Source organism: Macaca nemestrina, chromosome 3 (genome assembly GCF_043159975.1).
Source record: "Macaca nemestrina isolate mMacNem1 chromosome 3, mMacNem.hap1, whole genome shotgun sequence".
In the NCBI taxonomy this organism is placed as follows: domain Eukaryota; kingdom Metazoa; phylum Chordata; class Mammalia; order Primates; family Cercopithecidae; genus Macaca; species Macaca nemestrina.
The window spans coordinates 90,180,759-90,206,871 of record NC_092127.1 but is presented as its reverse complement, the minus strand read 5'-3'; the positions used below and the strand labels follow the sequence as shown (position 1 = coordinate 90,206,871).

Below are 26,113 nucleotides of genomic sequence, written 5' to 3'. Positions count from 1 at the left end.
ATTTTAAAAATGGTATTCGGTTTTCTGCTTTGTTGGCTTGTCATAATTACCCTCTATGAGTTTGGCTAAGGGAAAGATACCCCTCTGGACTGGATTTTCTCTGAGTCCTGAGACTGTGATGATTCTCTGAGGAAATGCTATCCTATAGGTATTGTCTGGGTAACTGACCATCCTTCCCCAGGAATTGCCATGAGCCTCTCTTTGTACTCTAACTATATCACTGGAGACCTGTGAATTAGGAGCTCTTTTAAAATATAGTTTAAATGGGGTCTTGCTCTGTCACCCAGGTTGGAGTGCAGTGGCATGATCATAACTCACTGCAGCATTGTACTCATGGGTTGAAAAGATCTTCCCACCTCAGCTTTCCAAGTAGCTGGGGCTACAAGGCATGTGCCACCACACCTGTCTAATTTTTAAATTGTTTTCGTAGAGACGAGGCCTCGCTATATTGTCCAGGCTGGTGTCAAACTCCTGGCCTCAAGTGATTCTCCTTCCTCAGCCCCTAAAAGTGCTGGTATTACAGGTGTGAGCCACCATGCTCAGCCTTAATGTATTTTAATAGCAAACTTACAGGAACTGCACAAAAGACAGACACCGTTAAAAACATGTACTTGCTGTAGGACAACCCAGAAAAGTATAGTGAATGGATAGAATCTATTGAATGATAAAAACTATAGATATCATTTAGTTGCCATCAATAATAAATTTACTTATTTTTATAAAATTCAGATACTAGCATTTAACAGATTTCTTTTTAATTGTTATAAACTACTGAAACTTGCTCACTGAAATATTTGACCTGCATTAATGATAATGCTTCATTTAAACACTTTTTTCTTTTTTTTTTTTTTGAGACGAAGTGTCACTCTGTCGCCTAAGCTGGAGTGCAGTGGTGCAATCTCGGCTCACTCCACCTCCTGGGTTCAAGCAATACTCCTGCCTCAGCCTACTGAGTAGCTTGGACTACAGGCGTGCACCACCACGCCCGGCTAATTTTTGTATTTTTAGTACAAATGGCCAGCCTGGTCTCGAACTCCTGACTTCGTGATCCACCTTCCTCTGCCTCCCAAAGTGCTGGGATTACAGGCGTGAGCCACTGCGAACCCTTATTTTAATGTTACAGTTTGAGAGATACCAATTCCCATTACCTACTCAGGACATTGCTTAAAAACATGGGATGTACTCAAACATGACCAAGGAATCTTGAAAATTAAAAGATTGGAGCAAAATTGGAATGTAAAAAATTATTTTATTATTCTAGTTAGTTTTTTGTTTACTCTTTCTTTGGTGATTTTTATGAGACTGAAGCACTACCTACTGCCTAATAAGGCACCTTGGTTTTTTTTTGTTGTTGTTGTTGTTGTTGTTTTTGAGACAGAGTCTCGCTCTGTCACCCAGGCTGGAATGCAGTGGCACTATCTAGGCTTACTGCAAGCTCCGCCTCCCAGGTTCACGCCATTCTCCTGCCTCAGCCTCATGAGTAGCTGGGACTACAGGCGCCTGCCACCACGCCTGGCTAATTTTTTGTATTTTTAGTAAAGACGGGGTTTCACTGTGTTAGCCAGAATGGTTTCAATCTCCCTACCTCATGATCCACCCGCCTCAGCCTCCCAAAGTGCTGGGATTACAGACATGAGCCACCGCGCCCGGCCAGCACCTTGATTTTTAAAAGAAAATCAATAAAAAGAAAAAGTAAAGAAAAAAAATTTTTAAGGGAAACCTCTTCTATTCTAATATATCCATGTGCCAACACTTTATGCTTTTACAATTATGGGGTGCAAAGAGTTTTTGTTTGTTTGTTTAGAGACAGGGTCTTCCTCTACTACTAGGCTGGAGGGCAATGGCACAATCCTGGCTTACTGCAGCCTCTAACTCTGGGGCTCAAGCAATCCTCCCACCTCAGCCTCCTGAATGGTAGTTAAGACTACAAACATGTGCCACCATGCCTGGCTATTTTTTTTTTTTATTTTTTGTAGAGAAAAGATCTTGTTATGTTGCCCAGGCTAGTCTCAAACTCCTGGGCTCAAGAGATCCTCTGGCTTCGGCCTCCTAAAACTCTGAGGTTATATGCATGAGTCACCCCCAGCCTGCACAAACAATTTTGAATTCTACATTTTTTCTGCATGACATCTTATTGCAAATATTTTGGACATTCCCTATAGATGGGATAACAGTTTTTAAACTTTTTTTTTGGAAAAATTTTAAACTTACAGAATACTTGTAATAGTAACTCTTCTTCTAAGCCCTTCTAAATTCACCAATTATTAATTTGTTGCATTGCCTCTCTTGATCTCATTACTTCTGAACCATTTGCGAGGAAGTTGCAGGCAAGATGATCCTTTACCTCTAAATACTTCAACATGTAACTCCTATGAATAAAGACGTTTTCTTACAGCACCGTAATACAAATAATGAAATCATGAAATATAATAGTAGTTTTATCTAAAATAAAAATCATAAAATCAATATTCATATTTTGCCAGTTTCTTCAGTCATTTTGACAAATAGTACAAAAATAATATTGTATTCTTCCTGGTGCATCACATCATCATTGGTAACATTAGTGGCTTCAGAATATTCTACTGAGTAGATATATCACAGTTCCCTTAATCAGCTCCAAATGGTTACATATTCAGGTAATTTCCGTCTTATGTTATTATAATGTTCTAATGCATACATTTATGACAAATGTGTTTTCCTATTTAGATGATTTCCTCAGGATAATTTTTCATCAACAGAATTAGTTTATAGGATATATAGTTATGACTGTTTATACATAATGGAATTCATGTTGCTCTCCAAAAGTGTGGTATCAGCATAAGATGTCACAGCCAACTTATCAGTGTTGGGTGTTAAAGGAATTAAGAATGTATTGTTAATGATTCTTGTTGCTAGTTTCAATATTTACTTATTCACAACCTTTACCTTTGTTGCATTACCTGTTATTTTGGAAATGTTGAAATCTACAAAAAATGTGAAACAATACAACAAACACTTAGAAACCCTTCACCTAGATTCTCTAGTTGTTAATCTTTGAATCAATAAGGATTGATAAGGGCTGGGTGTGGTGGCTTACACCTGTAATCCCAACACTGTGAGGCTGAGGAGGGTGTATCACTTGAGCTCTGGCGTTTTGAGACTAGCCGGCCAACGTGGAGAAACCCCATCTCTACTAAAAATGCAAAAATTAGCCATGCATGGTGGCGTGCACCTGTAGTCCCAGCTATTCAGGAGACTGAGGCAGGAGAATCACTTAAACCTGGGAGGCAGAGATTGCAGTAAGCCGAGATTGTGCCACTGCACTCCAGTCTAGGCGACAGAGTGAGACTCTGTCTCAAAACAAACAAATAAGGACTGATAAGAATACTGATGTAATTTTGAAAAGTATGTAGTAGCCAAGGGGCCTGTCACATATGGAAGAGTTATGGAAATGGTTAATAGAACATGGAGTCTCTAGGTGCAATACAGATGGGTAGCCAAGAAGGGTACTATTCAATTTGTACTATGAAAAAATATAAATAAATAAAAATAAGGGCCAGGTGAAGTGACTCACATCTGTAATCCCAGCATTTTGGGAAGCCAAGGCAGGATTGCCTGAGCCCCCCAACCTGGGCAGCATGGCGAGCCCCAGCCTCTTAAAAAAATAAAAATAAATGATGGATGATAAGGAGGCCATACGCAGTTGTACCAATAAAACATCACAATCTCCTGCCAAGTTCCTGGACCTGAGCCAATTTTTAGACCCAAAATCCATTGATTAAAGAAGTTAGGTGCCAGCAGAAAGGAACTGTGGAAAGCAACGGAGTTAATGATTCCTCAGTTCTTCCCCCAAAATGATCTCTGGCTGTTTACTTGTGTAATTGTATACTTTGTAAAGGGGAACACCCAAGCAGTTCTAATACTGTCGGACTCAGGTTTGACTTGACATTGATACCCAGAGCCTGAAGTACTATCCTAGCCTTCCTGTTTGAGCGAGGATATATGGGGTTCAGGTAATACATGAAAAGCAAATAATGGCTCAAGCCTGTAATCCCAGTACTTTGGGAGGCCGAGGCGGGTGGATCACGAAGTCAGGAGATCGAGACCATCCTGGCTAACATGGTGAAACCCCGTCTCTACTAAAAATACAAAAAACTAGCCAGGCGTGGTGGCAGGCGCCTGTAGTCCCAGCTACTCGGAGGCTGAGGCAGGAGAATGGCGTAAACCCGGGAGGCGGAGCTTGCAGTGAGCCGAGATCGCGCCACTGCACTCCAGCCTGGGTGACACAGCGAGACTCCGTCTCAAAAAAAAAAAAAAAAAAAAAAGAAAAGCAAATAAAAATGGAAGATCCAAAATTCCTTAAACGTGTTTTAAGCGACATTAATAGGACACTATTACATACAGTTTACCCTTGAACAACACATATTTGAACTATGTGGGCACATTTACACATGGACTTTTTAAATATAAATATATTGCAAAATTTTTTGGAGATTTAGAACAATTTGAAAAAACTCACAAACTGCATAGCGTAGAAATACTGAAAAAATTAAGAAAAAGGTATGTCATGAATGCATAAAATATGTGTGTTAATAGATAGACTATGTTATTGGTAAGGCTTCTGGTCAACAGTAGGCTGTGAATAGTTAAGTTTTGGGGGAGTCAAAAGTTATATGTGAATTTTCAACAGGGCATCTCATGCCTATAATCCCAGCACTTTGGGAGACCAAGGTGGGTGGATCACATCCAGGAGTTCGAGACCAGCCTGGCCAACATGGCAAAACCCTGTCTTTACTAAAAATACAAAAATTAGCTGGGCATGGTGTCGTGGACCCTTAATCCCAGGTACTTGGGAGCCTGAGGCACGAGAATCGCTTTAACCCAGGAGGCGGAGGTTGCAGTGAGCTGAGATCATGCCACTGCACTCCAGCCTGAGCAACAGAGCAAGACACTGTCTCGAAAAAAAAGTGTTTTAAATTTTTAAAAAATTTAAAAATAGTTATATGTGAATTTTCAATTGTGTGGGGGGCTCAGCACCGCTAACTCACACATCGTTTAAGAGTCAACTACTTGGAAACCAATGGATGTGTCTTCTATAATGAAAACCACACAGACTCTGTAGAATGTAGTGGTCACTGATTTTGTAGATTTGAAATGAAGAGGGAATAGCTGTTTTACTCTCTGGGAGAAGACTATCTGTAAGAGAAATAACATCCAGGCTGATGAAATTGGTAAGGTACTGGCCAGGCGTGGTGGCTCACACCTATAATCCCAGGATTTTGGGAGGCCGAGGCGGGTGGATCACAAGGTCAAGAGATCCAGACTGTAAGATACAATGAATTTCTTTGAGCTTCTCCTCAAAGGTTTAGCTTGCTAACATCCTTGTCCTTTCTTCTCAAACTCAACTTTCCTGTTCCTCCTTGCCCCTAGTTACTGTAAAACAGCCTACCCCCTTCCCATCAGCTCTAATCAATAACTCACATCTTTTCCCTTGGCTACCTGCACCCATTGTTCTCCCGAAACTGCTCGTCTCAAACAGTCTCACATGCTTCACCACTGTGCCTCACATCCCCCTTCCCTTCCATATTTAGAAAAATATTTGCAAGTAGCCAATTGGGTCAGCTCAAATTGTGCAGTCTGACCCCAGCCCATCGGGGAGGGACAAAGAGGTAGGGATTGCATTAAGAATATAAAAACCCCCTGGTCTCCTTTATTCTCTGTGCTCTTGTGATCTTGATTGACACAAGTGGCACCCTTCTTCAGAAGTAAATTGCCCTGCTGAGACAACTTTTGTCTGAGTGATTGCTTCACTTTGCGGCACCAAGCATTTATTTCCAGAACATTTTTATATCCAACAAGACCATTCTGGCCAAATGGTGAAACCCTGTCTCTACTAAAAATACAAAACTTAGCTGGGCTTGGTGGCATGCGCCTGTAGTCTGAGCTACTTGGGAGACTGAGGCAGGAGAATTGCTTGAACCCAGGAGGCGGAGGTTGCAGTAGGCTGAGATAGCGTCACTGCACTCCAGCCTGGTGACAGAGCAAGACTCTACTTCGAAAGAAAGAAAGAGAGAAAGAGATAAAGAGAGGAAGGAAGGAAGGAAGGAAGGAAGGAAGGAGAAGGGAAGGGAAGAGGGAGGGAGGGAGGAAGGAAGGGAGGAAAGAAAGAAAGAAAGAAAGGAAGGAAGGAAGGAGAAGAAGGGAAGGGAAGAGGGAGGGAGGGAGGAAGGAAGGGAGGAAAGAAAGAAAAAGAAAGAAGAAAGAGAAAGAGGAAGGAAGGAAGAAGAAAGAAAGAAAGAAAAAGAAAAAAAAATTGGTAAGGTACTGATATGAAATTACAAAGTGCATTTTAGTCTAAATAAATAAGAAAGAAAAATAAGGTATTAGAGGAATCTGAGACAAGAGAAAGTTGGCTGGGGATAGTTAAAATATTTCTTTTTTTTTTTTTTTTTTTTTTGAGACGGAGTCTCGCTCTGCCGCCCAGGCTGGAGTGCAGTGGCCAGATCTCGGCTCACTGCAAGCTCTGCCTCCCGGGTTCACGCCATTCTCCTGCCTCAGCCTCCTGAGTAGCTGGGACTACAGGCGCCCGCCACCTCGCCCAGCTAGTTTTTTTTTTTTTGTATTTTTTTAGTAGAGACGGGGTTTCACCGTGTCAGCCAGGATGGTCTCGATCTCCTGACCTCGTGATCCGCCCGTCTCGGCCTCCCAAAGTGCTGGGATTACAGGCTTGAGCCACCGCGCCCGGCCAGTTAAAATATTTCTAAGGCCCAGTCTCTTGAGATAGAGCTGTAGCCAATAATTTACATAACAATAACAAAAATTGCAAGGGAGTGAGTAAACTTAAGTGGTTCACAGAGCTAAAAGCAAGGCATGATGCAAGATGTGAACTGAACGAGTAAGTGAAATGTGTTGTCTAGGTATGTAGAACTTGATATTTGTTTTAACAAATTTAGAAACTATCAGCTGCTACTTTAAGTGGAGACAGAATTTCCCCTTAGTATGTTTTTATTCTGAGAAGAATCACAGTAGTGGCTGCTTTTAGTTACGTAAATGTATGGACAAAAGCATAATGCAAACTAGGGCTGCTGGTAGACTGGTCCACTTCTCTAATTCTCTCTTCAGCAGCTAAGGGGCTTGGAATTAGGACAGTCCTCTTGGACTGGTAAGTTTCTAGGCTTTTTAATTAATTCAAAGGAATGCAACAACATAAACTACTTCCCCAATAATGAGTGGAAAGTACCAAAATCAAATAAATATAACTAAGGTGTAATTTTAGGGAAGAACAATTGGATTGTGATTTTAACCAAGGAATGTAAAACTGTGTGGTTGCAATATACTCTGCCTGAACTAAAAAAGTGCTTTAACAGAGGAAAGGAAATTGGTGGTAGTCTCCCTGTCACATTGAAAAGGAAAGTCCAGAAAGATTTGGCTGTGTGTTGCCTGCACTACTCAGGGCCCTAGATATACAAATATGGTAGCTGACTCATGGGCTAAGTATCTCCCTATATCAGACTAAGAAAGTTAGTGACACTTGTCATTATTGAACAGGTTATAAAACTCAAGAACAGGACAGGTGTGGTGACTCACGCCTGTAGTCTCAGCACTCTGGCAGGTCGAGGGAGGAAGACGACTTGAGCCCAGGAGTTTGATACCAGCCTGGGCAACATGATGAGACCGTGTCTCAATTTTTTGAAATAAATAAATAAATAAATAAATAAATAAATAAACAATCTCAAGGACAACCTTATAAAATTAATCCTGATAATTGCTCCCAGATGAATGCTGATGAAGGTAAGTGAAGTCTAAAAATAGTACTAATCTCTCTTCTACCTCACCAAATATGTTTCTTTTCCTGAATTCTTTATCCTTGTTAGTGATAAAATCATCTTCCAGTCACTCTTTTCCTAAAATCTTGTCATCATCTCTCCAATGATGGTCACTCTTTCATCCTCCACATCCAGTAAATCAGCAAGGTTTAGCAATTATTATTATTTTTTCTTTTTAAGACTGAGTCTCCCTCTCTTGCCCAGGCTGGAGTGCAGTGGCTCAATCTTGGCTCACTGCAACCTCTGCCTCTTGGGTTAAAGCAGTTATTGTGCCTCAGCCTCCTGAATAGCTAGGACTACAGGCACACCCCACCATGCCAGCTAATTTTTGTATTTTTATTAGAGACAGGGTTTCACCATGTTGCCCAGGATGGTCTTGAACTCCTGACCTCAAATGATCCACCTGCTTCAGTCTCCCAAAGTGCTGGGATTACAGATGTGAGCCACCACACCTGGCCATATTTTTATGTTCTCAAATATTCTCTCTCCTCTTCATTCTCACTGTCTTAGTATAGTGGACATCTATAGATCTATAATTCAGCTTTCTTTTTGTAATAATTGCAATTCTTATCTTTTGGGGACCTATTCCTTCTCACTCTAACCATGTGGTTCTACTGGGACTTGCCTCATGGTTCCCCTTACACCATTATTGGAGGCACGTGACGTGGGTGGAAAATTAGAAGGAGTCATAACTGAAAGGGTGAATGCAGACACTTGACTTTATGCAAGTCAAGGTTATCGTAGTGGTCATGGTGGATGACTTCTCAACAAGAATCTCTCACAATGATTAGTCTAAGTCAGAAGTCACCATACTGTTGACATTTAGGGTCAGGTAATTCTTAGTTGTGGAGGTTGTTTTATGTATTGTGAGATGTTTAGCAGTATCCCTGGCTTCTATCCTTTAAATGCTAGTGCACCCTTTCTCTAAGGTGTGACAACTAAAAATATCTCCAGATATTGCCAAGTGACTCCTAGACAGTGAAATCATCTCAGGTTGAGAACTACTGGTCTGAACTATTTGTGGCAATCCTGTTGCTTTTCCATTGGTCTCCAAAAACAGGCCAAGGTATGGTGTTAAAGTTTTGTCCACTAGAGGGCTTCTGGGAAGGTTTCTACAATCCTGAGAAAGTAGACTGGAAGTAAGAGCGTTTTCTTGAGAGAAGTTGTTTTTATGTGAATACTTAAACTGGCTGCAGTCAACATGGAGGGGGAAATGGAGAAATAAGGAATGTAAAGTAGGAGATAGAATAAATTTTACTCCTTAATTATTGAGCTGATGATTTCCCTGCATGCACCTAAAACAATCTTATCTCCGTACTGCCACTTATTTTTGAGTATATATGTATGTACTAAAAAAAAAAAAAAAAAAATACACATGCTCAAATGGGAGTATACTGTATATGCTTTGTGTTACTTATTTTTACATATTTGTAGGTGATACTTTCATATAAGTATATAGAAAGTTGCCTAATTCTTTTCATTGACTGCAAATTATTTCATTTCATAGATGAGGAATAATTCATCTAACCAGTATCTTGGAGTCTTTTCTGTGTGTGTTTTCTTTTTAAAAAAACAAAAACAAAAACATTTTTTCTAATGCAAAGAATGGTTCCATAACTTTCCATTATACACAACTCATTGGAATAGACTTGAGAAGAGGAATTATTAGGATGGGCGCCATGGCTCATGCCTGTAATCCTGACACTTTAGAAGCCCGAGGCAGGTGGATCTCTTGAGCTCAGGAGTTCCAGACCAGCCTGGCTTACATGGTGAAACCCCGTCTCTACTAAAAACATAAGAAAGTTAGCTGGACGTGATGGCTTACACCTGTAATCCCAGCTACTCAGGAGGCTGAGGCAGGAGAATCACTTGAACCTGGGAGGAGGAGATTGCAGTGAGCCGAGATCATGCCACTGCATTCCAGCCTGGGTGACAGAGTGAGATGCCGTCTCAAAAAAAAAAAAAAAAAAAAGACAAATTATTAGGTGTGCATATGTGATTTTCATAGATATTGTAAAACATCCTGGGCAGAGATTGAATTAACATTCTCATTATCAGCATATGATAGTGCCTATTGCCTCATACTCTGATTAATAAATTATCAACCTTTAGGACGGACTCTCGCTCTGCCGCCCAGGCTGGAGTGCAGTGGCGCGATTTCGGCTCACTGCAACCTTCGCCTCCCGGGTTCAAGACATTCTTCTGCCTCAGCCTCCCAAGTAGCTGGGATTATAGGCATGGGCCGCCATGCCTGACTAATTTTTGTATTTTTAGTAGAGACGAGGTTTCACCTTGTTGGCCAGGCTGGTTTCGAACTGACCTCAGGTAATCTGTCCGCCTCAGCCTCCCAAAGTGCTGAGATTACAGGCTTGAGCCACTGTACCAAACCAGTTATCAAAGTTTTTGTGCTTTGGTGATTTCATGAAATATTACATGCAATGTAATCTCAGTTTATATGATAAAACTTGTCAGAATGAAAATGGAATCATTTGTGTAAAACCCTGGCAAATGGAAGGCCTTGAAAGGAGGGTTCTCACACATGTATGCCTGATAACAAGAACTGTCACGAAAGACAACAAAAACCACGACCTTACACAGAGGCTACTTCAAGCTCACACACAAAAAATACTTCTGTGAAAAATAAAAATACTTCTGTGAGCACATGTGCTGAGCAACTGCATGTCCAGCCTTGGACCGACACCATCCTTGTTATTGGTCTCTGTAGTCAAAGATAATTGTTTCAAAATAGTTATGTAATCCCCCTCATTTTTCCTTGAAAAACCTTTTTACCTCCCAGAACATGCTCCCTGTATTCTCATTGCAATGCTCAATCCCCAAAACCATTATTTTCTTTTATAGAGTCTCTCTCTGCCTGTTATTTAGGTTGACATAATCTGGTGTTGAGAAGTGGGAACAAAGTGAGCTCGCCTTGGGTGACCCTGGAATCACGTGAAGTTCCCACATTGACCCCTTTGAGCTCTCCAATCCTACAGCTCACCTTTTCTGTCATGGTGAATCTCCTCTCAGGTTCTTGAACTCCCTCATTTTGGTGAGTTCTTTTGACTTTCTTTGGGATTTGTTTTGGATAATGGCTGCCTTAATAAAGGACCTTGTATCGCTCTTGAGACTAGAAAATACATATTTTTCTGACAAATCCTTTCTGGTACAAAGACATTTTATCTTTCTGGAGAGTATACTCTTCTGATTTCTATAAAATTTACCTCATGTATTTTCTGGTGAGTTCTTTTTTTTTTTTTTTTTTTGCATGCCTCAGCAGCCATTATACAATTCAGTGAGTCCTAGCTGAAATGTAAAAACACTTGAGAAACTAACCACTAAATTTGAGGCTTTAAAAAAAAAAAAAGGTGGCCGGGCGCGGTGGCTCAAGCCTGTAATCCCAGCACTCTGGGCGGGCGGATCACCAGGTCAGGAGATCGAGACCATCCTGGCTAACACGGTGATACCCCGTCTCTACTAAAAAAAATACAGAAAACTAGCCGGGCGAGGTGGCGGGCGCCTGTAGTCCCAGCTATTCGGGAGGCTGAGGCAGGAGAATGGCGTAAACCCGGGAGGCGGAGCTTGCAGTGAGCTGAGATCCGGCCACTGCACTCCAGCCCGGGCGACAGAGCGAGACTCCGTCTCAAAAAAAAAAAAAAAAAAAAAAAAAAAGGTAAGAGAATTTTTTCTTTTTACCGACTGCTATGGGGATGTAACTTAGATCCAACCAATGAATTTATGTTACTATATTGTACAGTCTTATGAACACATTTCAAAGTGAAAGCTATTAAGATCTTTGTTAACATATGTGTTTATGCATGTTACATGTTGTGTCTACATGGTAAAATCTGGCATAATTGACCAGAAATCCCTAAAAGAATCCCATTTAGATTGGCTTAGAGATAAATGGGTACTCATGTAAAATTATATCTAAAACTGTTGAAATATGGAGTAATTAACCCAAATGCCTTTTTGTTTATGTGACTTAAGTGAATCTTTGATAGATAAGCTGGTTTTAAATTTGTCAGTAAAATAGAAATGTTTTTAGAATTGTGAGCATATATTTTTGCCTGCATTTATTGTTCAGACAATTTTATATTTGTTCTAGCTGTTTTAAAGTGTCGGGACTCAACACAAAGGTCATAAAACTATAATTCCAGCCTTAAAAGCAAAATGATCTTTGTGTGATGGTTAATACCGAGTGCCAACTTGATTGGATTGAAGGATACAATGTATTGATCCTGGGTGTGTCTGTGAGGGTGTTACCAAAAGAGATAAACATTTGAGTCAGTGGCCTGGGGAAGGCAGATCCACCCTTAATCTGGTGGGCACCATCTAATCAGCTGCCAGCTAATATAAAGCAGGCAGAAAAACATGAAAAGGAGAGACTGGTCTAGCCTCCCAGCCTACATCTTTCTCCCATGCTGGATGCTTCTTGTCCTTGAACATTGGACTCCAAGTTCTTCAGTTTTGAGACTTGGACTGGGTTTCCTTGCTCCTCAAGCTTGCAGACAGCTTATTGTTGGACCTTGTGATCATGTAAGTTAATACTTAATAAACCCCCCTATATATCTATAAACATATATATGTATATATATGTATCCTATTAGTCTATCCCTCTAGGGAACCCTGACTAATACAGTTTATGACACTTTTTTTTTTTTTTTTGAGACAGAGTTTTGCTCTTATTGTCCAGGCTGGAGTGCAATAGTGCAATCTCTGCTCACTGCAACCTCTGTCTCCCAGGTTCAAGTGATTTTCCTGCCTCAGCCTCCTGAGTAACTGGGATTACAGGCAAGCGCCATCACGCCCAGCTAATTTTGTATTTTTAGTAGAGATGGGGTTTCACCATGTTGGTCAGACTGGTCTCGAACTCCCGACCTCAGGTGATCCTCCCGCCTCAGCCTCCAAAAGTGCTGGGATTACAGGCATGAGCCACCACACCCGGCCTTCCTTTTTTTTTTTTAAAAAAAACAGGATCTTGCTCTGTTTCCCACTCTGGAGTGCAGTGACATGATCATGAGTCATTGCAGCCTCAACCTCTCAGACTCAAGCAATCCTCTCACCTCAGCCTCGCAAATAGATCGGACTTTTTTTTCTTTTCAATTTTTTTATAGAGACAGGGTTTCACTATGTTGCCCAGGCTAGTCTCAAACTCCTAGGCTCAAGTGATCCTTCCACCTTAGCCTCCCAAAGTGTCAGGATTACAGACATGAACCATCATGCCTAGCCTATTTTTGTGCAACTTTTTGATGAATAAGACTAGTTTAATATTATTACTTTAGTGAAAACAGCTGTATCTTCTAAGTTATCGATAAAATATCCATATACTTAACTTTAAGGTTCTTACTTTAGGTGAACATCTAGCATTCACATGCTGTAAAAATGGCTAACAGAAAGGTAACTTGAAATAATGATTAGCTCTGTGTAATATCTGTTTTCATAAGTAATCTAGGCATAATTTAAAAAAAATAAATTAGGTAAATGAAAAGGGAATAAGCATTTATAAATGAACTTTTCATATAATTTGAGATCTTAAAGTTATGTTAAATAAGTAATAGTTATTCATTAAATGTCTAGGTCATAGCCAAATAAGATAAAATATAAAAACATTAATTACTGAACATAGATTCAAATTAATTTACTTTTGGCTTTTTATTTTCTTTTTTGAGACAAAGTTTTGCTCTTGTCCCCCAGGCTAGAGTGCAATGGCAAAATCTCAGCTCACTGCAACCTCCGCCTCCCAGGTTCAAGCGATTCTCCTGCCTCAGCCTTCCAAGAAGCTGAGATTACAGGTGCCTGCCACCACGCCCGGCTGATTTTTGTATTTTTAGTGGAGACAGCGTTTCACCATGTTGGCTAGGCTTGTCTCGAACTCCTGACCTCAGGTGATCCACCCGCCTTGGCATCCCAAAGTGCTGGGATTACAGGCATGAGCCACTGTGCCTGGCTTTTTTTTTTTTTTTTTTTTTTTTTTTTTGAGACAGGATCTCACTCTCACCCAGGCTGGAATGCATGATTACAGCTCACTGCAACCTCTACCTCCCAGGCTCGAGCAGATCCTCCCAGCCTAGCCTCTCAGTAGCTAGGACTACAGGTGTGAACCACCATGCCCAGCTAATTTTTTGATTTTTTTTTTTGAGCTGGAGTTGCACTTTTGTTGCCCAGGCTGGAGTGCAATGGTGCAATCTCGGCTCACTGCAACCTTTGCCTCCCAGGTTCAAGCGATTCTCCTGCCTAGCCTCCCGAGTAGCTGGAATTACAGGCATGTGCCACCACACCCAGATAAATTTGTGTTTTTAGTAGAGATGGGGTTTCTCCATGCTGGTCAGGCTGCTCTCAGACTCTTGACCTCACGTGATCTGCCTGTCTTGGCCTCCCAAAGTGCTGGGATTATAGGCGTGAGCCACCAACGCCCGGCCTTTGATTTTTTTTTTTTTTTTTTTTTTTTGTAGAGATGGGGTCTCTGTATGTTGCCCAGGCTTGTCGTGAACTCCTGGGCTCAAGAGGTCCTCTCACCTCAGCCTCCCCAAGTGCTAGGATTATAGGCATGAAGCACCACACCTGGCCTACTTTTGGCTTCTTAAGTTTCAAAGAAAGAGAAAAGGTATTTGGGCTTATTAATAAATACGTTCTGTTTCACATTGGAAAATTGTTTTATGAGAAAGCACGTGTTTCTACAGATAATGAAATACATATTCATAGGAGGTTGATGTATGTCAGATAGTTCCGAGTTTGCTTGCTTCCTGGGCTTTCACTAGAAATTAGGGTTACTGAGAGTTAATAATTCTAATTACCATATGTGATTCTGCATGCAAGATGTGCAAGAAATTAAGGTGTATTTTTGATGAGAAAAATTTTGAAGATGAGAATTTTTTAAAAGAAAAGAGTAGTTTTGTCTAAATTCAGAGGTTATTTAAGGTTATTTTAAAAGTAAATTTAGAAAGAAGATAGCAGCAAGACAGAAAGCAACCAGTAGGTAGAAGACAGGCTTGCATAGAAAGTTATAGGTATAAAGATGTATTTTTGGAAAGGGAGGTTAAAAAGAGAAGAGGTTTTTTTTTTTTTTGGTATGAGAGAGAATCTCAAGTGGTCAAAATCAAAAGAAAAAAAGTAAATTTTGTCCTAAAGTAAAATGACTGGTTGTTAAAGAAAGAGCAACTATAAATAGGACAAAACCAAAGGTCTGAGTAGGTCACAGATTTTTTTGAAAGATGACTCTTATGAAAGAAATTTTGTGTGTGATCAAGTTGGCTAAAATTACACTTGGTTTCAGCAAAAAGGCTGAGAAGTGATGAAGTTGGCTAAAATTAGAAGGTAATTATTTATAAATATTTCTAAAGATTTAGATTTAATTATATGTATTATTAAATAAAAATGGCTACATATGTATACATATATACAAATATGTTATGGATACAAAACTAAAATTTTAGTTCCCTATGTTAGAAGAACTTTTTTTGGAGTATTGATCTGCTCTTCATACAATTTGTAAGAGGTTTTGATTTCTAATTCTGAAATCTGTTTCAAGTTTTTAACCATCTTTTAAACTAAGCTTTTTTCTGTTTTATAGTCTCCATTTAATTTCTGTAATTCCAGGTTAAAAATGCTATCTTCTTCATTTAGAATAGTAATTTAATTTCTCAAAATAGAGTTTTTCTTTGGAAGCTTTTCAGATTCATATCTCAGAAGTTCAAATTTTGCTACATCTCACTGCATGTGATTTGCGGGTCAGGCATCATTACCTTCTGTTTCTTCTCTTTTTCTCCTTGAGAAAGTACTCTTTTTGTTTGGCTGGGGTGATGACTCTTGCCTTTTTTGTCAGCTATTGTAACTTTTTTTCTCCAGTCCTAACTCTGCTGTTGTGACCTGACACTGAATATGTTTGTCTTGAAGGCCTAGGAGAGCAATGCTTTCCTCCAATATAACTAGATTCTGTGCTCTTGACTTTTCTTGATGTATCTGGAATGTTCCATGTAATCAGGAAATTTCACATGCTTTTGCTTTTTCTAAGAGCCATATATTCTCTGTGCTCAAGGGACTGGTTTTCTTGTCTACTTCTATGAGGCAGTGTACACTCATAACCTTGGACATACACTCTTCCAGTGTCTGACTGAATTCAAGTACCTTTATATCAAATCTGACTTCCAGGTTATCTGAATGTGCTTCCCATAAAGAAAAGCAATCACAACGCAGGAGGTTTTTCTTTATGCTTTGGTAATTGGCCTAGGAAACAAAGATTTGGTGTTTTATCAAGATAATTTCCTGTGTATCATATTGTTTTTATTAGGTTTTTTATTATGTAGGAAAACTGAGCTTTAAAAGAGTTAAAGTTCCTTTGTTTTATTTTGTTTTTGTTTTTATTTTGCATCTATGTAATATTCTGTATTTGCTTTTGAAATATTTTAATTACCACTCTGGTTAAGTGAATGACTATTATTTCACAATGACACATAATCCCATTTTGATCAGATGTTTTAAACCTTTTGACATCTTTGGCAGGCTTCCTCAGTATCAAACTTCTAAATTAAGTTTTCTTGACCTACAATTAACTTTGAGATTTTTCCACTTGGACCTCTGGAGAGCCTCCAAGAATGTATTTCTCTCTGGTAGAAATGTTAATAATTAGGCTTGTTAGATGTATTAAATTATATGGGAAGCATTGTCAAATAAACGATGTTAAATCTTTGTTAAAGTTATATTTATATGAATATGATATTGATATTCTATATATTAACACTGTGACTGTTCCAAAGATTCTGTAAAATTTCTGAAAGTCTGATGATCCTGATGTGTTGCTGTCAGCCGTGATTCTGGTTATCTTAAAATGATATATGAAATAGAAATAACTGAATTTCCTTGTCAATTGCTAAACTTTCATTAGATTTTTCACCATGGTTATTGAAAGTCTCTGTCATCCACAGTTTTGATTTTTCACTAAAAGCATCTGCATTCAGCCTGGGTATGGTGGCTTATGCCTGTAATGCCAGCACTTTGGGAGGCTGAGACAGGAGGATCACTTGTGGCTACAGGTTCAAGATCAACCTGAGCGATATGACAAGACCCTGTCTCTATTTAAAATAAAATAAAATAAACAAAAAATAAAAGCATCTGCAATCAGATTCATGGAAAGACTCTAGCAAATGCTCTTGAATACAGGTTTCTGATAATTTTAAAATCAATGGTTCTAGTAAAAATTTACAGAATTCTAATGAAGAAACTGATGAGTTCGTGAAACTGTTCATCAAGACCAAGTAAAACAAAAATTAATTACATGAGATTGTGTAGCTGAAAAGGATAATGTTTTTATAACTTTTATTTGAAACATTGTTGGCTTTTTACTTAAATGTTTTGTTTTCTAGATTTAAGGAAACTTTTTCTCATAACTAGTTATAGTTTATCGAAATTTGATAATGCATACATTTGTAAATAAAACTGGAAGAATTTACTTTTTCTTCCTACTTGAGTCCTTAAAAATTCGGAAACTAGTTGTATTTTAGTTTAAATTTTTAAAAATCAATAGTTTTGGCCAGCCATGGTGGCTCACGCCTGTAATCCCAGCACTTTGGGAGGCCGAAGCAAGTGGATCACCTGGCATCAGGCGTTCCAGACCAGCCTGGCCAATGTGGTAAAACCCTGTCTCTACTAAAAATACAAAAATTAGCTGGGTGTGGTGGTGGGCCTCTGCAATCCCAGCTACTCCGGAGGCTGAGGCAGGAGAATCGCTTGAACTGGGAGGCGGAGGTTGCAGTGAGCTGAGATAGCACCATTGCACTCCAGCCTGGGCAACAAAGTGAAACTCTGTCTCAAAAAATAAATAAATAAACAAATAAATGATAAATTAAATAAAATAGTTTGCATAAGTTCAATAAGATCTGCTCTCTTTGTAACAGGATACAATTGAAAATGTTGGCTTTACTAGCAAGATTTTGACTGGGATGTCATATTTAAATAATTTAGGCTAGGTGTGGTGGCTCACGCCTGTAATCTCAGCACTTTGGGGGCAGGCGGATCACGAGGTCAGAAGATCAAAACCAGCCTCGCCAACATAGTGAAACCCCATCTCTACTAAAAATACAAAAATTATCTGGGCATGGTGGCCCGTGTTTCTAATCCCAGCTGCTTGGGAGGCTGAGGCAGGAGAATCGCTTGAACCTTGTAGTGAGCCAAGATGGCACCACTGCACCCCAGCCTGGGCGACAGAGATTTAAGGAAACAAATCTGATTGATAAAAAAAATTAAAAAAAATTTACACTGAAGTAAATCTGAAGTCCTTTTCGGTTTGGCTTCCCAGCCTCAAATAGTTTTTAAATATGATATTTCTGCCAGGCGCAGTGGCTCGTGCCTGTAATCCTAGAACTTTGGGAGGCTGAGGTAGGCGTATCACTGGAGGCCATGAGTCTGGGACCAGCCTGGACAACATGGTGAAACCTATCTCTACAAAAATGCTAAAATTAGCCGGCCATGGTGGCACATGCCTGTAGGTCCAGCTACTTGGGACACTGAGCTGGTAGGATTGCTTAAGCCTGGGAGGCCGAGACTGCAGTGAGCTGAGATCATGCCACTGCACTCTAGCCTGGGTGATAGAGTGAGACCTTGACTCCAAACAAAACAAAACAAAACAAAACTAAAAAAGAAAAGAAATGAAATTTCTGTGTGAAAAATAACTATTCTTGCTGCACTTCTGTAAAAGATCATACCAATATTGATGACACTAAATTATTTTATAAATAATTTTGTCTTTTTGTGATTGTTTTTAGTAGAAATTGGGATGGCTGGAAAGAAAGTTATGTGTTTTTCTTTGTTGTTGTTTGTTTGTTTTTTAAAAAAGCTATAATACACCTGTGACTAGATTGTAGCCCTGTGTCATGGTTGACCTCTGTTTAAATTGAAAAACAAAATTGTAGCCCTGTGCAGTGTTTTGAGTTTTTGATATCTGCTTATAGACTAGATTAGATCCTGAATTCACCTCATTCCCACCAATATCTGGCTACAACTATTCAACTAAGTTTAAGAACTGTCCTGTTTTAGCCAGGTGCGATGGCTCATACCTGTAATCCCAGCACTTTGGGAGGCCGAGGCGGGTGGGTCATGAGGTCAAGAGATCGAGACCTTCCTGGCCAACATGGTGAAACCCCGTCTCTACTAAAAATACAAAAAATAGCCAGGCGTGGTGGCATGTGCCTGTAGTCCTAGCTACTTGGGAGGCTGAGGCAGGAGAATCGCTTGAACCCAGGAGGCAGAGATTGTAGTGAACCGAGATTGAGCCACTGTATTCCAGCCTGGTGACAGAGCAAGACTCTGTATCAAAAAAAAAAAAAAAAAAAGGAACTGCTCTGTTTTTCAGGCCTTATAAGATAACACCGAATAACTTTTAAGGGACAAATCTCATGCCTAATGTAAGGGCTTCCCCAAAAGTTCACTGGACCACCCAGTGCCATGACCAGAAACATTCACACTGAAACCAGGATATGAATTTGACAGTTTCATACTGTGGATGGGATTTCCCAAGACAATGGAATAAGATTCTCCATCATAATGACTCTTATCCCTATTAATTTTTGCTTTGCTTATGCCTACCTTCTGTCTTTGACAGGTGTAATGGAAATTTCACAATTAGTAGCTATTGCATGTAACTTGACAGAACCTGATGTAAGAAATCCTTTAGTTAATGGATAACTTTGGCAACATCCCTAATACAACTTTCTGTTCATATTATGCTAATAATTTTGAACTAGCTCTCTCTGCTTTAATTTAACCAAGCCATGGAATGCAAACTAACAGGATTGCTACCTACTAGCTAAACAGAGATATCTGTATCAACACTAACACTACATGCTGTACCAGGACAAATTCTTCTGGGGACATTGAGACCCAAATACACAAAATAAGAAAAGAAGCCATGGTTACAGCAGATCTCATATGGCCGGGTGCGGTGGCTCGCACCTGTAATCTCAGCACTTTGGGAGACTGAGGCGGATGGATCACTTGAGCTCAGGAGTTCAAGACCAGCCTAGCCAACATGGTGAAACACCATGTCTACTAAAAATACAAAAATTCGCTGGGCGTGATGGCATGCACCTGTAATCCCAGCTACTCAGGAGGCTGAGTCAGGAGAGTCACTTTATCCCAGGAGGCGGAGGTTGCAGTGAGCCAAGATTGTGCCACTGCACTCCAGCCTGGGCAACAGAATGAGACTCAGTCTCAAAAAACAAACAAACAACAACAGCAGCAACAAAAAACAAACCAGGGTCTCATCCAATTTCCCATGGCCATTTGATTTATTCAATTGGTTGCCTTTAAGCATAGGCTCATGGCTTGAAAACATTATGCAAACTGGGATTATCATATTACTATTAATTTTACTTAGTGTTTTCCTTTTTAACTTTGTACCTGTTGCCTGTCACATTTCTGCAGATATACAACTCTTTGCAGAATAATGCCGGTCCAACACTTTGAGAGGATAGACAACACTTATGGAACACACAAAAACTTAACAATGGACTCCCGGCGGATTTAGCCCGAGAGTCACTTCCTCCAAACCTCCCTTGCTAAAAACGTTTTGCCACTCTTAGTCATGAGTCACTCCCTCCAATGTAGGACTAGACAAGAACCTGGGACACATAAGTCTTGGTAATGAGGGACAATCAAAACCTAACTCCATAGCTGGGTGTGATGGCATTTGCCTCCAGTCCCAGTTACTCAGGAGGCTGAAGCAAGAGGATCACTTCAGCCCAGTTCAAGGCTATAGTGCACAGTGACTGAGCCTATGAACAGACACTCCAGCCTGGGAAACATATCAAGACACTGTTTATACTTTTTTTTTTTTTAAAGACAGTCTCACTCTGTCACCCAGGCCGGAGTGCAATGGTGCAATCTTGGCTCATGGCAACCTCTGCCTCCCGGGTTCAAGCGATTCTTTTGCCTCAGCCACCCGAGTAGCTGAGACTACAGGCATGCACCACCATGTCCGGCTAATTTTTGTATTTTTAGTAGAGACAGGATTTCACCATGTTGGCCAGGCTAGTCTCGGACTTCTGAGCTCAAGTGATCTGCCTGCCTTGGCCTTTCAAAGTGCTGGGATTACAGGCGTGAGCCACCACACCTGGCCTACTTTTTTTAAAAGTAGGAAAAAACAAAAACAAAACAAAACAAAACAACCCTAACTATGGGATAACTGATCAGCAATGCTTGTAGAAAAAGATTTTGATCAAAAGGGGGACATATGAAAGTTGTCAGGATCAAAAAGGAGTCACTTGTGTCAAATCCTGAAATATGGAGCCAGAGAAGGCCACAAGGGGAGGGTTGTCACGCTTGTATACCTGATTAAAACTATCAAAAAAGACTGCAAAAACCACAACCTTGCACAAAACCATCACAACAGTACACAAAAAATATTTCTGTGAGTACATCTGCCTAGCAACTGCCTGTCCAGCCTTGCACTGATGCCATCCTTGTTATTGATTCTTATAATGAAGAATAATTGTTTACAGACACTTATGTAATCTTTTCATTTTTTAACAACTCTTGTCTTTCATTACCTCCCTGAATATGCTCACCATGTTCCCATTGCTATGCTCAATCCCAAATATTATCAATCCTGAATAATTATCAATATTTTTAAAATATCTTATATGTAATATATGCATATAAAATATATATATTCATAGTATATATAAATATTTATAATATAAAAGTATGCATGTTATACTTTTTTTTGAGACAAGGTCTCATTCTGTCACCCATGCTGGAGTGTAGTGGTGTGAACATGGCTCACTGCAGTCTTGGCCTCCTGGGCTCAAGTGATCCTTCCACCTCACCCCTCTGGGTTGCTAGGACTACAGATGTGCACCACCGTGCTTGGCTAATTTTTTAAAAAAATTTTGTAGAGCTAGGATCTCCTTGTGTTGCCCAGGTTGGTCTCAAACTCCAGGCTCAAGTGATCCTCCTGCCTTGTGAACCTCCCAAAGTTCTAGGGTTACAGGCACTTACAGGTGAGCTACTGCACCTGGCCCTATTTATATATATATTTTTAATCTACCCATCTGCACACTGAGTGTGTGTGTGTGTGTGTGTGTGTGTGTATTTAATTATTTTTTATGTAGTTTCATGTTTTTAGATCTTAAGTTTAAATCTTTGGATTGTTTAGCAATTTTTTTGGCTTAATGTGTTATATAAAAACCTTTATAGAGTGTGTCATATAAAAACTTTTATATAAAAACCTTTATTTTTTCTGAACTATTATCCAATAGTACCATGATGTTTTCTTTCTTTTAGTTTGTGTACTTATTTATTATAGTAGACTTTTTCCATGGTTCATTTATGAGCAGTTCCGTCCAAATCTGCTTTTCACCCAAAAAATGTTGGTGAATTCTGTTTGACTGTCCACTCTCTTTTTACCTGGGAACTGTAAACTGTACCATAATATTAGGAATGGGTATATTCTCTTTGTAATAACGTCTACACTATATTCTGTGATATGCAGTGTGTACAAACTCAGCTTCTGGAACAAGAATGTCTGATTTTGTCTGTTGTTTACCATCTGTGTGCCCTTGGATTTCTTTTTTTTTTTTTCTTTTCTTGAGACAGTCTTGCTCTGTCGCCAGGCTGGAGTGCAGTGGCGTGATCTCAGCTCACTGCAACCTCTGCCTTCTGGGTTCAAGTGATTTTCATGCCTCAGCTTTCCAAGTAGCTGGGATTACGGGCACGCACCACCACACCCAACTAATTTTTGTATTTTTAGTAGAGATGGGGTTTCACCGTGTTGGCCAGGATGGTCTCAATCTCCTGACCTCATGATCCACCTGCCTTGGCCTCCCAGAGTGCTAGGATTACAAGTATGAGCCACCGTGCCCAGCCACTCTTGGACTTCTGAACTTTTCTGTGGCTCAGTTTCCTTATCTGTAACAGGAGAATACAGTTAGGATTGAATGAGTTAATGCTTGTAACATGTATGAAATGGTTCCTGGCACACAGTCAAGGCTTTATAAGTTTTAGAATTAGGATTATCCCCTTCTATGGCTTAAGAGAGAGAGAGGAAGAGGGCTGAAGCTATGGGAAGCTTGAATATTTTGTGGGTCTTGGTTTCTGATTTAGAAATGAACTCAATCTTGCTTACAGACTGTGTTCCTAACCTCTAATGTTTTTGTCTTTCTATTTTTTCTTCAATTTAGTCCAAATTCTTCTGTATTTGAGAGATGTTTCTCAAAATTTAAAAAATTATTTAAATTTTTTAATATAAAAATCTCCAAACATTAAACAAAAGCTGGAGGAATAACAATAAATCTCATTTACCCATCATCCAGTTTCATTTTTTATGTTATGTTTCTTCCATCTTTTAAAAATAGAGACGGAGTCTCAGTATGTTGCCCAAACTGGTCTTGAACTTCTGGGCTCAAGTGAGCCTTCTGCTTCAGCCTCCCAAAGTGCTGGGTTTTGAAGGCATGAGTCACCATGCCCGTCCCATCATCCAGTTTTAATTGTTATTATCCTATGACCTTCACAGTTCTTGGTATGTTGGGAGGATTACTTGAGCCCAGCAGGTTGAGACCAGTCTGGATGATATAGAGAGACCCTATCTCAATAAAAAAAAAGAAAAAAGAAAAGTTATTGGTATAAGATTGAGAACTCTTCCCTAGTTTCCACATAGATGGTGCTATTGTTCCTAGCGCCTAGGAGAAAGAAGCTTTGTGGGTCTGTACCTATCCTTTCAGATTTGCTGTAGGTCATAAACCCAATACTTGAGCTATTATGATTTAACCACTTTTTCTTGCCACTGTAGCGGCTCATCAGGCTGTTATATCTATATCTATCTCATCCTCTTTATTTCTACTCTAATTGCCCTACTTGGACCTTCACTGCTTTTCATCTGAATTATTGCAACAGCAGCCTAATTGGCCTTCCTGTATTCAGACCTCTATATTCAGTCCACCCTTCATACTGTTGAAAGTTTATTATTTTTTATATCACAAACCTAATTACGGCACTCTATTCTAGAAGCCAAGCAATTGCTCTCGGTTGCCTATAGAGTAAAATTCAAATGGTCTTTTTTCCACAAGAATCTGAGATAGGCCTTTTCAGCCCTTCACTAGAGTATCTTTCACTATATACCATAGTTCCTCAATTCTAACAAGCCATTGATTATATGACTATGTATTATGATTATATGCCATTGATTTCACAACAGCTTTGGGTCAGGGACCAAGAGGCACAATGGAACCTACGCATCACTGATAAGATACATTGTGATTTCACAATTATGAAAATGTAGAGGCATGTTAAATGATTCCCGTAATCACAGCAACAGTATTAAGGTAACAGCAAGAAATGAGTGGCATATTAGCCTGCGTAATTATAGGAGATTTTTAGTAAGGGAATTATTTACAAACATGGGCAAAGTTTAGGGAGCCAACAGGACATGGTATAGTGTTCCCAGGCTGGCTTTAGGGTGTGTGGGGGACTGTTACAACTGAATATCTAGGTTTGAAGGCTGAGGGGAAGGAACTCTGCCAGGACCCAGAGAGAGAAGTGTACAGAGCAGGACTCTAGACAGAACTTGTGGACTTCAGCAGAGAGAGTGAGTGAGCCATGGAAACATGGTAGGGGAAGGGTACAAAGGAATAAATATCTCGAATACTTCACTCTCTCCCCACCCTCTTACCTCCAAGCTAGCTAAACCCAACTAGAATCCAGAGGATAAACAAGTCCACCAATGCAGGTAAGCTTCCCAGGGCACAGAGCATGATGGAGAAGAATGGAGCACAGTGGAGAGGGAAGCAAAAGGCGAAATGGGCAGTGTCAGGCACATCCTCCATTCCATTTACTCTCCATTTTATTTTATTTTATTTTATTTATTTATTTATTTATTTGAGACAGAATCTCACTCTGTCACCCAGGCTGGAGTGCAGTGGCGCAATCTTGGCTCACTGCAATTCTGCCTCCCGGGTTCAAGTGATTCTCCTCTCTCAGTCTCCTGAGCACCTGCGACTACAGGTGCGTGCCACCACACCTGGTTAATTTTTTGTATTTTTTTTTTTTGGTAGCGATGGGGTTTCACTGTGTTACCCAGGATGGTCTCGTGAGCCATCACGCCCGGCCTTTTGTTATTGAGTTCTGTGAACTACTGACAGCTTTCTAAATTATTCTAAGATTCTAGATTTCAATGATTTATTATTTTTGAAGAAATTTCTGTAAAGTTGCTGAAAACTGCAAGTCTGTAATGGTACATATTAGACTAAGCAGTTGGCTCTGACACAAATGAAGTGGATTTTGTTTTTCTAATCTCAACAGTATTTTTAATCATTATGTTATCACTTGCTAATGTCTGTGGGGATGTCTTGGTTCTCTTTCAGTGGCAGAGACAGCATATGTATTTGTGCATTACTTGAAGATATTTCCACTAGATGAAACTGGGAAAGGACAATGTACCAAAGAGTATCCAAGCACAGAAGGGAATCTCAATTTGAAGTTAGGTGAATTCCAAACATGAACAGGGATGTCTGGCAAACTGGTAGTGTGGGCCCAGTAGGTATCACTTTTATAAGGAAAAATTTCCCTCTTGGGAGAAATCACGTTGAAGAAAAGCTGAGTCAGAAACAATAAACTTGAGTTTGTAAGAGAGCCTTCGTAGGAGGAAAATAGTGCTCTGTAGGCAGGCTGGTGGCTATCCTTCAGTTTCTTATCATATACAAGTCCCCTGAGTGGGTGTCTGGGACCTAGAGAAAGAGTGGTCTGTAAGTAAAAATCGAAAGTGCTATTTCACTGAAGGTTGTAAAACACTGATGCCACTGGTTTGAATTCCTCCTGCAGAATTGAATCCTAGAGGAAGAGAAGCATGCTTCTTTCAGTGCCTTTGTGGTGGTGCTTGGTGAGAGATAGTGGTGAAGGCATTGCCTAAAGAGAGAGGCACTAACAGGCAGAGGAGTGGTTGAGACCAGTGAGAACTGCCCTGCCTGGTGGAGCAGAGGCAGAAGCTGATGTCCAGGCTCTGCAGCATCTATAGGGAATTTGGTGCCTCCAGTGCTCATCAAATGATCCAGAGGCCTCCCTGAACACTGCAAAACCCAGAAGAAATTACCATGTCAACAGAGCAGAACCAGATCCTCTGGGGAAGCACAGTGCTGGTGGAAGAACTATAGCTCCAGTAAGCAAATGTGGTGCCTGGTGGGTGGTTGCTGAATCAGTGTGTGTTTGTGAGCATATGTGAGACACCCACTGAAGATTCCTAAAATCACCTCTAGAAACTGACATTTTAAAAGGAGACTGAAGTCCTGCATTATGCAGGTGCTGTGAGCCTGTGACTACCGGGTTAT

The 26,113-nt window shown here is 40.0% G+C and overlaps 1 protein-coding gene across 7 annotated transcripts in view; it reads left to right on the top strand.

Moving 5' to 3' along the window:
- The first annotated feature begins 10,836 nt into the window (after nt 1-10,836).
- Nucleotides 10,837-26,113, top strand: part of LOC105486386 (methionyl aminopeptidase 1) — a 113,728-nt gene continuing 98,451 nt past the window's right edge. For 2 of the 7 annotated variants that reach the window (XM_011749259.3, XM_011749256.3), the window contains exons 1-2: nt 24,124-24,378; nt 24,470-24,519. The gene's annotated coding sequence lies outside the window, so the exon portion shown is untranslated. Of the gene's footprint in view, nt 10,855-24,123; nt 24,520-25,610; nt 25,945-26,113 lie in introns of those variants that run through there. The other 5 variants (XM_071093279.1, XM_071093276.1, XM_071093275.1 and 2 more) reach the window with 4 other exon arrangements.